At 43.1% G+C, this 13,519-nt stretch overlaps 1 protein-coding gene across 4 annotated transcripts in view; it reads left to right on the top strand.

Annotated features, from left to right (window-relative positions):
- The first annotated feature begins 424 nt into the window (after positions 1 to 424).
- The window catches only part of PTP4A2 (protein tyrosine phosphatase 4A2), a 35,047-nt gene continuing 21,952 nt past the window's right edge, over positions 425 to 13,519 (top strand). For 2 of the 4 annotated variants that reach the window (XM_037738255.1, XM_017527909.1), the window contains exon 1: positions 425 to 821. The gene's annotated coding sequence lies outside the window, so the exon portion shown is untranslated. Of the gene's footprint in view, positions 822 to 926; positions 967 to 1,007; positions 1,027 to 13,519 lie in introns of those variants that run through there. The other 2 variants (XM_017527910.1, XM_037738254.1) reach the window with 2 other exon arrangements.

Genomic DNA, 13,519 nt, shown 5'->3' with positions numbered 1-13,519 from the left:
CTGCCCAGGTTCCTACTTCTGAGCTGGAAATCCCCAAGCACAGTACTCGGTGGCCGCCCCGTCCCATCAGGATCTGGCCCCAGGCCCGAAGCCCTGGGAGCGGGAAAGAGCCCTTCGACCTTGTGGGTCACACCTCGGCTTCTGGCCCTGGACCCAGCCCAGGTGCGGATGGGCGGGGCGCAGCGTGGGCGAGCGACTCCCCGGGCCACGTTCTGCCCTCCGTAGCCGGGAGTGCTGAGCGGAACGAACCACAAGGAGGAGGAGCGGGGGAGGTGCCCAGGGCAGTGGGTCAGCGCCCCGAGGGCAGATGGGCGGGTCCAACCGCCCGCGAGCCGGAGGGCCAGCCAGTCAACAAGCGCGGAGGGCGGGCCGGCGGCCCCGCGCGCCGCGCCCCGCAGCGCCCCCTGAGGGGCGGTGGCGGGAGCTGGTTCCGGCTGCGCGCGCAGCGTTGGTGGCGGCGGCGGCGCTATCGGCCGGGCTGTAACCGTCGTCCGTCCAGGAGCGGCTGGAGCGGCAGCGGCGGCCGGGCACGGCGCGAGGCGACGCCACAGGGCAGCGGTGGCAGCGGGGGCAGCGGGGGCAGCGGCGGCAGCAGGAGACGCAGCGGCGGCCGCAGCAGCAGCAGCAAGACGGACTCGTGGAGACGCGCCGCCGCCGCCGCCGGGCCGGGCCGGGTGTCGCGCGCCGAGGCTGGGGGGGAGTCGTCGCCGCCGCCGCCACCGCTACCGCCGCCGCCGCCGCCGCCGAGGTGACTGAGGAGAGAGGCGCCTCCTCGCTCCCGCCGCCGCCGGACTTCAATGCCCAGTCCCCAGCTCGCCAGCGTGAGTGCGCCCCTCCCGGGCGGCCCCTGCGCCGGCGCCCGGGGCCTCGGGGAAGGGGAGGGCGGGAGGCGCCGCAGCCATTAGTGCAGGCCCGAGACACGTCCCCGGAAGGAGGGCCGAGCCGGGCCGGGGCGGGGGAGCGAGGGTGAGTGAGCGAGGGGCGGGTGTGGAAGAGGGAGAGAGCTGTGCGAGCGTGGGGGAGAGAGTGAGTTGGTGAAGGGAGGGTGTGTGTGGAGGACAGGGCTGAGTGTCCGTACGAGGCTGTGGGGGGAGTAGTGGGAGCGCGGGGCGGGAGAGAGGGTCGGGGGCCAGTGTCGATGTTGGGGGAGTGTGGGTGAGGGCAGGGGAGGGTATGGGTGTGCGGGGAGCGTGTGGGTTTGAGGGGTGGGAGTAGAATGAGTGTGAGTAAGTGGGGGAGGCGAGAGTTGAGAGAGTGGTAGAGAGCAGGAGTGTGGGGGGAGAACGTGCGTGGCAGCGGCAGGAGTGTGGCAGGGTGTGCCCGCGTGTGTCCAGTGTGTTGAGCAGGCATTCTGGAGGACCTTCCCCTTGGTCTTTGTGTGTGGCGATAGTGAACCCTGGTGTGTTGGGTTAGGGAGTTCTTTCCAGGAGCATCTTGTCCCTGGGTCCTTAGGTTCAAGTATGAGGAAACGGGGTATAAGTCTCTTACCGCGGCACTATGATCTTCTGGCTTTGGGATTTTCATTTTTCCCCCAGAAAGGATGTGATGTGGTTTTTTGTTGTTTCTATAAATTTTTTTCTCCCAAGTTTCATGACTTCAAAGTAAATTTCCAAGTTTGTCAAGAATGCTATCCCATCCTAGTCTGGGGGACCTGAGAGCTGATGAAGAAGTTTGTTTGTTGCCCAAGATCCTACACTCTTGCCTGTAAAGTGTTCAGAAGCATAAACTTTTGTAAAGTACTGCTAGTTTTTCAGGTGAACAGTATTTTATTGTTAGGTAAATTGAACTGTAGGCTAGTTTATTATTTTCTGGAATTTGTCAAGAAATTTGCGATGACTAACAGTTCTAGCATCACTGTAGGCATTAAGCCAACGCTTGTCTGTCTGGAGTCACCAAACTACAACCACTGCTGAGTTGGAATATGGTACTTGCTCTCATGCTCTGTAATGGAGAGTAGTTTCAGAGGGAAGTGAGTGGTTATGCCTTGCTGAGTGTGCAAAAGGAAATTAAGGATGCAGAATGACACATTATCAGGTCTTCAGAATCACTTGCCAGCACACTATTGTATTGGTGAAGATGGTGAGAAATTGTTTGCTGGTATTCTGGTCTTGACATTTTTAAGTTTCATAGTGAATGGACTAATTACTGTCATGGACTTTTCCCATTCTTGTGTTGTAAAAGTTGAGATTCTTCATGAAGAGTATTACCTTGATAGGGATTTTACACTTGGATATAATCTTTTTTTTTTTTTTTTTTTTTGAGACAGAGTCTCGCTCTGTCACCAGGCTGGAGTGCAGTGGCACGACCTCGACTCATTGCATTGTCTGCCTCCCGGTTTCAAGCAATTCTCCTGCCTCAGCCTCCCGAGTAGCTGGGGCTACAGGTGGGCACCACCGTGCCCAGCTATTTTGTATTTTTAGTAGAGACAGAGTTTCACCATGTTGGCCAGGATGGTTTCCGTCTCTTGACTTCTGGATCTGCCTGCCTCTGCCTTCTAAAGTGCTGGGATTACAGGCATGAGCCACTGCGCCCAGCCCACTTTGATATAATCTTAAAAATTATGTTAATTAAAAAATAATGTCTCTTAGCTGGGCGCGGTGGCTCACGCCTTTAATCCCAGCACTTTAGGAGGCTGACATGGGTGGATCACTTAAAGACCAGTCTGGCCAACACAGTGAAACCCCATCTCTACTAAAAATACAAAAAATTAGCTGGGTGTGGTGGCAGGCACCTGTAGTCCCAGCTACTGAGGAGGCTGAGGCAGGAGAATCACGTGAACCAGGGAGGTGGAGGTTGCAGTGAGCACTCCAGCCCAGGCAACAGGGCAAGACCCAGTCTTAAAAAAAAAAAAAAAAAGATGTCTCTTAGAAGTTGGTAGGTTTTCAATATAAGCAAAGAATAGTGTGGTCCTTTTTTTTTTCTCTCTTGGGAGATGGAGTCTCGCTGTGTCTGTTGCCTAGGCTTCCCAGGTTCGAGTGATCCTCCTGCCTCAGCCTCTCAAGTAGCTGAGAATACAAGTGTGTACCACCACACCCGGCTAATTTTTGTATTTTTAGTAGAGATGGGGTTTCACCATGTTGGCCAGGCTGGTCTCGAACTCCTGACCTCCAATGATCCACCTGGCTTGGCCTCTCAAAGTGTTGGGATTACAGGCATGAGGGTGGTCCTTTTGACAGTGAACATAACAGAATTACAGGCAAAATTATTGATGTGTAAATTAAAAGTCAGAAATTATGTTTTTTGGCTGGGTGAGGTGGCTCCTGCCTGTAATCCTAGCACTTTGGGAGGCTGAGGCAGGAGGATCGCTTTGAGCCTAGGAGATCAAGACCAGCCTGGACAACATGGTGAAACGTTTCTACAAAAAATTAAAAATTAGCCAGGTGAGGTTCTGTGTGCCTGTTGTTCACACTACCCTGGAGGAGGCTGAGGTGAGAGGATTGTGTGAGCCCAGGAAGTGAAGGCTGCAGTGAGCCAGTGAGACCCTCTCTGAAAAAAATAAGAAATATTAAATAGTATTGTTACTATTTAGCGAGGGAAGGGATTAATTAGTATTAATTGCCCACGGTGCTGCAGGTGCTTTTTATACTCATTTAATTCTCACAACTACAGAAAATGTGGTAGGTGTCTTCATTTGCATGCATTTGGCTTACTTGAATCACTTCTGTTTGCCAGGCACTAGGGATACAGTGATGAGCTCCCATGGGTTTACAGTGGTGAGATGAAGAGACACAGAAACTCAAAAGGTTAAGTAACTTGTCGCAGGTCACACAAATAATAAGAATTAGTGCTGGATTAAAAATCCAGGTCTTCGACTCTAAAGCCCTTGATTTTTCCAGTATATCATATTACTCTGTCAGTAGCTCGTCTTATATTGAGGTTTCTCATCCACACGATGACCTAGCAGCTTGTATTCATGAGAGCTGTTAAAACTAATGGAGAAGACTGAATGGCTGGAGGCACGGGGATCATTTAGGAGATGCTGACTGGAGGCTCTTTGGGGCCCAAGCTAGGCTTTTATGTGGGAGGAGATTCTGCCTTGCAAGGCTCTTGGGGCCCATGGGTGTGTGCTTTGAGACAGTTTTTATGAGGCACCTGGGATATGTCTGGGTGAGGGAAGTCTGATTAAAGAAATGCAGCAGCCTTTTATGTTTTTTATTTTTTGGAAAAAGAGGAGAATATATTTATTGGGGCCAAGAGTGAACCAGAACTTGTTACTATATGAAAGTTTCTCTGTTGAGCTGTGTAGGACACTTAAATCAGAAGGCATGAGAAAATAACATGTGAGAGCACTTTGTTAATTATAAATTGAACTATAGATTCAAAGTATTATTACCACTAAGATCTTTCTACTAGGGCAACAGATTTCATAGCTGGAAAAGGCTGGCATTTTAGAACACCTTTATAAATGAAAAATAGTTTTGAACTGCTGAACGGGGTATTTTCTGACTCAGAACAGCAAGTCAGGCCACTCCCTCTGTGAGTCAGTCAAGTAATATTTAATTTGAACAAACCAAATTTATAGGCAGAAACCATTTACAACATCATTGAACTTTGTAGCTCTAGGAAGAGTAAATGTTTGAATACTTTCGTATATAGCTTTTAAAAAAGTGTGGGAGATGGGGCACGGTTGCTTATGCCTGTAATCCTGGAACTGGAGGCTGAGACGGGTGGATCACAAGGTCAGGAGATAGAGACCATTCTGGCTAACATGGTGAAACCCTCTCTCTAGTAAAAATACAAAAAAATAGCCGGGTGTGGTGACATGTGCTTGTAATCCTAGCTACTCGGGAGGTTGAGGCAGGAGAATCGCTTGAACCTGGTAGGTTGCAGTGAGCCGAGATTGAGCCATTGCACTCCAGCCTGGGTAACAGAGTGAGACTCCGTCTCAAAACAAAACAAAAAACAGTGTGAAAGCCCCATATATAGTTTATTTGAAAAAAATTTCAAACAAGGTAAATTAGATTTAATTTTCTTAAGAATTAACTTTTTATTCATTTTGTCCTGTAAAGGTAGTATTTCCTTATGCAGTAATTAAGGGATACTTTACAATTTTCAGACACAAAGTTGAAATTTAGGGATTTATTTTACAATGTTTGACTATACTTTTTCCTTTTTGTTGTAATGTGGGGTTGGTAACCAGTGAAGCCTCTAGAAAATGCATTTATAATAAGATTCAGAGGAGCAGGTCGTAGCTTTTGGTCTTGGAACAATGAAACTTAAGTTTTTGTGAAACTAAGTTTGGTTGATTTATTTGAGTGCTATTCCATCAGGTACATTATTTGTTGAATAGAAGATGGAATCATTAATATTTTTAGTAAGAATCAGGATCCATAGTTTTAACATGGTGGACTTAGTTATGTTTATTGAATACGGTGATGGTAGAGATATTAGGGTACTGGTAAAGTGCAGTATTACACTTTCAGGCTTTAGGTTTCCACATTTCTTTCTTATGCCAAAACATGTATCATCTCATTTAAAACTCAATAATCCTGTAAGTATTCTTTTAGCTTTACGGATAAGGAAATTTATAGATTAATTTTTTTTTTCTTTTTTTTAAAACAGAGTCTTACTCTGTCTCAGGCTGGAGTGCAGTGATGCGATCTCAGCTCACTGCAGCCTCCACCTCCTAGGTTCAAGCGATTATCCTGCCTCAGCCAGGATTACATCGTGTACAACCACGCCCAGCTAATTTTTGTATTTTTAGTAGAGATAGGGTTTTACCACATTGCCCAGGCTGGTCTCGAACTCCTGAGCTCAGGCGTGATCTGCTCTCCTCAGCCTCCCAGAGTGCTGGGATTTCATTGCTAAATCGCAAGTTTTAGAATCTCAGTTAAAGAGTATCAGTAAATAAATAGCAGTGAATAATTTTTTTTTTCTTTTTGGGGGTTTAAAGTACTTAAACCTGTTGAACAGTGGATGCTACCAGTTACAGTTACTTTGGGAGATGGTGATTTGAGTCTCTTAATCTGTGAAATGTTAGAAAAGTCTTGGCCAGGCACAGTGGCTCATTTTGGGAGGCAGACGCAGGAGGATCACTTGAGGCCAGGAGTTTGAGACCAGACTGGGCAAAATACAGACACCATCTCTACAAAAAGTACAAAAAAGTAGCCAGGCATGGTGGCATGAACCTTCTGTTCTAGCTACTTGGGAGGCTGGAAGGATCAGCTTCCTCAAATGAAGGATCACTTGAGCCTGGGAGGTCAAGGCTGAAGTGAGCTGAGATTGCACCACTACACTCTAGCCTGGGAGACAGAGTGAGACCCTGTCTTAAAAAGTCTTCTCGCCGTTTTCTTTTTTTTTTTTTCCTTTTTTCGCTTTAGAGATGGGATTGATTTCTCCATGTTGGTCAGGCTGGTCTCGAACTCCTGACCTCAGGTGATCTGCCCGCCTCGGCCTCCCAAAGTGCTGGGATTACAGGCGTGAGCCACCGCTCCCAGCCTTCTTTTTGCCATTTTCATCTTTGAATTATTACTATGTATAGAAATGTCAGGTGGCTTTCTCTCATTATCCTTTGTTTTATTGGCTAAACCTCATTCTGTGGGTTCTCTTAACTCCCTGGTCACTGTCTTTGCACTTAAAGCCTTTTAGGTTGCTTGGTGTAGAGCTGAGGTGCATACTGTTTGAAAATCTTTTGGTCTTTGGAGTGGTAGAGGTTTATGCTTAACCAGAAACTGTCACTACCTCCCTGAAAGAAGCTGCACAGCAGTGCTGGCTGTCTGCTTTCCATAGTTCCCCATTGAGGAGTTACCAGGACTCAGGTGAGAGAATGTCTCCTTTCCTGCACTGTTTGTTCAGTCAGTGTAGATTTATAGGACACCAAAATCTTTCCCAGAAAAATGACTATGAGGAGTTGACAGATTGTACCAATATTTTTTATGTGACTTGAATATAGATGTTTTTTGTTTGCCTATACTGATTTTCTTGCCCACGGGTTATGTTAACACAGCATCCACTTACGTTTAAGTGGCCTAGAAACTAAATTTCATCATTTGATTATAAATTTACATTACACAATGTTGGCTTTTTTTTTTTTTTTTTTTNTAAGTGCTTTAAGAAATAAAAATGACTCTTAAGAACATGTTTTCTTTCCAGTATAGAGAAAACAGTGGCAATGTTGGCTTTTTTTTTTTTTTTTTCGCAGTCTTAATTTGTCGCCCAGGCTAGAGTGCAGTGGTACAATCTTGGTTCACTGCAGCCTCTGCCTCTCGGATTCAAGTGATTCTCCTGCCTCAGCCTCCTGAGTAGCTAGGATTACAGGTGCATGCCAGCATGCCTGGCTACAGGGCTTTTTAAATTTTTGAGAATTTTAAGATTAGCCTTTTTTTGTGACCCTTTCTTTGCTAGTTGAGCCTGGTTTGAAAAAATATTTTGAACATTAGAACAGTCTTTACCTTTAGAGAAGTGGTGTGTTTAATTCCTCTCATAGTATTTTTTATTTGAAATTTTATTCTTCTCAAAATGTTAATCTTTTGGCATAAAATGTACACATGATATATTTGTTTTAGCAGATCAGATAAACTACTTTATATTTTTATTTCTCCAGTGGTCAAATATGTTGGCTGTTAACTAATGTATTGTTTGACAGGAATTCAAATTCACAATTAGGTCTGTTTTCTTCCAGTTGTCCTTTAGTTTTTGTTAAAATTTGACCATCTTTTTATTTTCCCCACTGTTTTACAAGAAACATTCACTAGGTTGTATCACCACAGTATTTGTAAGTTGGATTTATATACAAATGTTGATATGTGTTCTTTTTAGCAGCAGAACAAATTGTTGTGTTTGTAATTTCCATTATTGGTGAAAAGCCTTCCATTAGGGAATGGAGTGACTGGTTAGTGCAGAAGGATATGAGTCACCAGTAGGATTTGTCAGCAAATAGAGAAGGATATGATGGAGAAACAATAGATTCTAGTGACATTTTCATTCCACATGTGTGGTTACAAACAAGTTTCCTTTTGGTGATTAATTTAAATTATGCAAATTGGGTCTTTCTGGGTGAAAAGTACTTTAAATGTAAGTCATAGACTATATTCTTAATTGTTTTCTCAGTCAGGTGGGATCTTCATTTGGAGGTCATCAACAGGTAGAATTTAGTTAAATTCGTTATCTGTTGACTGTTGATTTAGTAAGTTGAAGGAATGTTTTTGTTAAGTTTTTTGGTAATTACGGAGCTTCTTGCTCCGTAGATCAGAGGAGGCTTGTAAATATGGCAGTATTTACTCTCTCAGTGAGCAAAGAGTTGCTCTCTTACTACTACTATGCTTTTTTTTTTTTTTTTTTTTTTTTTAAAAAGACAAAGTCTCGCTCTGTCTTCCAGGCTGGAATGCAGTGGCATGATCTTGGCTCACTGCAACCTCCACCTCCTGGGGTCAAGAAATTCTGCTACCTCAGCCTCCCAAATAGTTGGGACTACAGGTGTGTGCCACCATGCCCGGCTAATTTTTAAATTTTTAGTAGAGACGGGGTTTCACCTTTTTGGCCAGGCTGGTCTTGAACTCCTGACCTTGTGATCTGCCACCCTCAGCCTCCCAAAGTGTTGGGATTACAGGAGTAAGCCACCGCACCTGGCCTCTCACCTGGCCTCTGCTTTTAAATTCCTAAGAGCTTTTATTGCATTTGAATTGTTCTGAAATCCTCAACCTGGTCAAGGGTTTCCTGAAGACTAAGCATCTTTCTCAGGTCACACTACCGTGGTTCTTCACTGTTTCTACCATTTTTCTATCATAAAAGTTTTACCTTTCTTTAGAAGTCGTAATCCTACTCCATTCTTCTCATGCTTACTTTGTATCTTTAAAATATATGGTGTTAATATGAAAACTTAAATGTCAATCGAGTATTTTTCCACCCATGTTGATTCTTGGAGCTTCATCCTGGATAGTGTTTGTCTCATGTGCACACATCTCTGCAAAGAGTGGCTGTGTTGCATTTTGGTATCATTCAGAGGTGTTCCTCATCTCAGTAAACATTTGGAGGAAAAGGACAAGAAAGATTGAATTTTGCAGCCTAGCATGGTGGCTCATGCCTGCAATCCCAGCACTTTGGAAGGCCAAGGCGGGCGGATCTCCTTAGATCGGGAGTTGGAGACCAGCCTGACCAACATGGAGAAACCCTGTCTCTGCTAAAAATACAAAATTAGCTGGGCATGGTGGCAGAAGCCTGTAATCCCAGCTACTTGGGGGGCTGAGGCAGGAGAGTTGCTTGAACCTGGGAGGCAGTGAGCCGAGATAGTGCCATTGCACTCCAGCCTGGACAACAAGAGCAAAAACTCTGTTTCAAAAAAAAAAAAAAGATTGAATTTTGCATTCTTTAATTGGGAAGAGAAGGAAGGTGAATCCATGCTGAATTAAGCTAGTGAGTAAAGAATAACTCCTTGACATGGCATTATAGAGGTATTTCACCATTTTTGTTCTATGTTCATATGTAGTATGAAATATTTTCACTGTTGGTTTTTAAAGATTGTGAATGTTACTGTGTTTTGTGAAAATATGCCATAATTGGACAATCAGTGGATAGACAGTACATTTTAAAAGGCCACCAGCAGCTTCAAATAGAATGATTTGGATTCTTGACTGTTAATGTTTGTATTACATTCAGTACACAAACATATCTGTGAGCTATAATGTGATTTATAAAAAGCAAGTTTAGGAGAGGAAGTGAAGTATAATTTACCCAATTATAGGGGAAACTTGGACCAGAGTGCCTCAACAGCAGAAAAATTTCTGGGGCTCAAACAAAATAATTTATGCTGACAGGATGTATTTTGGGTTGTTTTTATTCTGTGTCTTGTTTATAGAGAGTTTCCCTCCCTCTCTTCGGGGGTTAATACTGGAACAGGACCTTTAAATATGCTCAATACATTTGACAAAATGGTGAAATGAAAGAGTTAAGCTGACCTATAAACTACTAAGTTCTGAAATACAGTATATTTTAAATAATGCAAACAGCGTGGAAGTTTTTGCTTTGCATGCTACTCCTGTGCTGTAGGTTATTTTGAAAGGTGATTCAAATAACCTTTCCCAAGTATCTATTTTGCAACTTCAGGGAACTTGCAGCTGTTACAGTCATTCTAACTGTCCTGATATGGCTCAGAAAACATGTCAGTGTGGTGTTGACAGGCTGAATCCAGGTGTTCTTTTGGATTTTTACTACAGAATTTGCTTTATTACAATTGAAGTTCAGAATCTTAAATTATTTCTTATTAATGAAATTATTGATTCACTGGTTCTTGGGTTAATGTATGTATAGTGATGTTGGAAACTAAAATGGTTAAGACTTAAATTGTTCTCTGGGAAAATAACAGCCTTTTGAAATTAAAGAAAGAAGGATGGGAGGAGGAAAGAAAACAAATGTTATGATTTAACTTTCTGGGGAAGCAACTGAATTGGAGATAGTTCTTATTCTTAAGAAGGTTACCAGAGTTATTTAGGAAAAGAATGTGCTTGAACTTTATAATAAAGAGGCTTGGGAGTCTTAAAATGCACATACACTAAAGTCTTTAAATATAAACCCCATAGAGAAGATAGCCATGATACTTTTGTCACAAAAGTATGGATGACTAGAATCCATTTAGTAGAACTATTTAATGTAATTTAAAAAAGATTAATTGAAAACAATTAGATTAATACTCAACATTAGGATTGTGCTAAGATTTTTTAATGTGATTACCAGTACTATTCAAATACTTTTTTTAGAGAAAGTGAAAGTTGATCATAGCACTGTTAACCTGCATTTAAGTTTTATTTATGAAAGAAAAATACCATTTTTGGACAAGAGATTCATTTTGAGAATTGCAAATCTTTAGAGGAAAAATGGAGTACAAAATTGAAAAGTAAATATTTTCAAATGTGGCATGAAAATATTTAATGTAATTTTTGTCTTATAGTTATTTGTAGAGGTAGAAATTACTAGAAAAGGACAGCTGTTAATCACCAGGGTACATGTACATCTAAAAACCACTCCCTTTTCATTTGGGTGGAACAGGGCCTCAGTGAATAACTGTTACTATTCTCAGAAACAGGTGCGATTGTTGACTAATTGCTTTCCTTATCTTTCAGAGTGGCTGGCCATGTATCTTATATTGGTTTTGAAACTTTAAGACATTTTCCCACCATCAAGGTCATGATTTCTTTTTATAGAACTGATTATTGATTTCTGTACTGGAACTTGAGTCTCGAGTTCCCTCCTTAAATGAGGAAGTGTAAAAGTGGGAATAACCAAGAGAGTAACTATAAATTTTTTTTTTTGAGAAGGGCAGTGGCATGATCTCAGCTCACTGCAACCTCCACCTCCTGGGTTCAAGCAATTCTCCTGCCTCAGCCTCCCAAGCTGGGACTGTAGGCCTGTGCCACCATGCCCAACTAATTTTTGTATTTTAGTAGAGACAGTTTTGCCATGTTGACCAGGCTGGTCTCGAACTCCTGACCTTAGGAGAGGTCAGGTGATCTGCCCGCCTTGGCCTCCCAAAGTGCTGGGATTACAGGCGTGAGCTACCACACCTGGCTGAATTTTTTTTTTTTTCTTTTGTGACGGAGTTTCGCCCTTGTTGCCCAGGCAGAGTGCAATGGTGTGATCTCGGCTCACTGCAACCTCTGCCTTCTAGGTTCAAGCAATTTTCCTGCCTCAGCCTCCCAAGTAGCTGGGATTATAGGCATGGCCACCACGCCTGGCTAATTTTTGTGTTTTTAGTAGAGATGGGGTTTCTCCATGTTGGTCATGCTGGTCTTGAACTCCTGACCTCAGGTGATCTGCCCGCCTCAGCCTCCCAAAGTGCTGGGATTACAAGCCTGAGCCACCATGCCCGGCCTGAAATTTTTTTTTTTTTTTTACAGTTAGAAAGCATCTTGTTTTTGGGATATTTACTGACATTTTGATCCTAATTTGTGTAGAATTGAATTGATAACTGTTTATCAGTTTCCTAGGACTGTAGTCATTGTGGGTAGGGAGGGAAACTAGTACTAATTTAAATCTTCTAAGTTTCAAGGAGCTAGATTATTCAATTTTAGTTTGATAAATGGAACAGTAGAGGGATAAACAGGTAGGTAACGGAGAGGCTAGATAGAACATACTTGAATTGAAAGTAGGTCATAAGAGATTATTAAATTTTCAGTTTGAGACCAGTTAACCAGAAGATGAGTGTTTAATTAGTAAAGGTTAGGCTTTTTTTTCTTTTTTCTTTTTTTTTTGTTCTTCTTATTTCTCTTTTTTCTTTCTAAAGAAGAAAGATTTTTTAGTTTACAAGTTTTCAGACACTTTTCCCCAAATGATCAAAATGCAACAGGTACAGTAGCACTTTGCAGAGGAATTTCCCTGCCACTTTGATGGTTGAGAAGATTTTACAGTCTATTGTCTGAGTAGTCTCTGAATATTAAGTTAGTCTTACACAGGTTCTATAGTTACTCAGAGCCTTGAGTCTTTTTCATAAATTCTGTATCCAGTCTGTGGACAAATCCCCCATCAAAATATATCTTGAAACTAACCCTTTCTTATTCTTTCTGCTGCTGTTAATCTGGTGTAAGCTACCATTATCTCTACTAGTCTCCATGCTTCCACCCTTACCATTTTTGTAATGTCTCCACATAGCAGATAAAGTGATCCTTTGTAAAACCTAAGTTGTCACTCTCCTTTTTTCAGCTTTTACATTAGGTTCAGCGTGTACATGTGCAGGTTTGCTACATGGGTAAATTGAGTGTTGCTGGGGTTTGGTGTATACAAATGATTTCGTCACCTTCTCACCGGGTAGCAAGCATAGTACCTAATGAGCAGTTTTTCAGCCCCTACCCTCCTCTCACCCTCCACCCTCAAGTGGGCCCCAATGTCTGTCGTTCCCCTCTTTGAGTCCATGTGTACTCAGTGTTTAGCTCCCACTTGTAAGTGAGAACATGTGGTATTTGGTTTTCTGTTCCTCCGTTAATTTGCTTAGGATAATGGCCTCCAGCTGCATCCATGTTGCTGCAAAGGACATGATTTCATTATTTTTTATGGCGTTGAGTTGTCACTCTTGAGTGAAACCCTCCATTGGCTTCATTTGGAGAGGCATCGTTCTCTGACCAAAAGTCAGATGCTTTTAGTGGCTTGTAAGGCTCTCTTATTTCTGACTCTATTCATTCCATTGTTCTTTCTGTTCCAGTAGCACTGGCTCCCTTGTTCCTAGCATACTCCAAGCTTGTCCCCACCTCATAACTTTTGCAACAATTGATCCTCTGCCTAAAATGCTCTCCAAGTACCTGTTTGGCCCATACTTTCAGCTTTTGGATAAAAAGTCACTTTTTTCAGAGAGCCCTTTCCTGTTAGCCTTATTTAAAATTGGAATCCGCCCCTCTCTGGCACTGCTAATTCCTCTACTTCAAAGTTTTCTCTAGAGTAGTGACTTTCTTTTTTTGAGACAGAGTTTGGCTCTTTCACCAGGCGCCAGGCTGGAGTGCAGTGGCTCGATCTCGGCTAACTGCAACCTCTGCCTCCCGACTTCAAGCAATTCTGCCTCAGCCTCCCAAGTAGCTAGGACTACAGGCACGAGCCACCA

Source organism: Cebus imitator, unplaced genomic scaffold, assembly GCF_001604975.1.
Source record: "Cebus imitator isolate Cc_AM_T3 unplaced genomic scaffold, Cebus_imitator-1.0 Scaffold51, whole genome shotgun sequence".
Classification (NCBI taxonomy): Eukaryota; Metazoa; Chordata; class Mammalia; order Primates; family Cebidae; genus Cebus; species Cebus imitator.
This window is presented reverse-complemented; position numbering and strand designations above follow the sequence as displayed.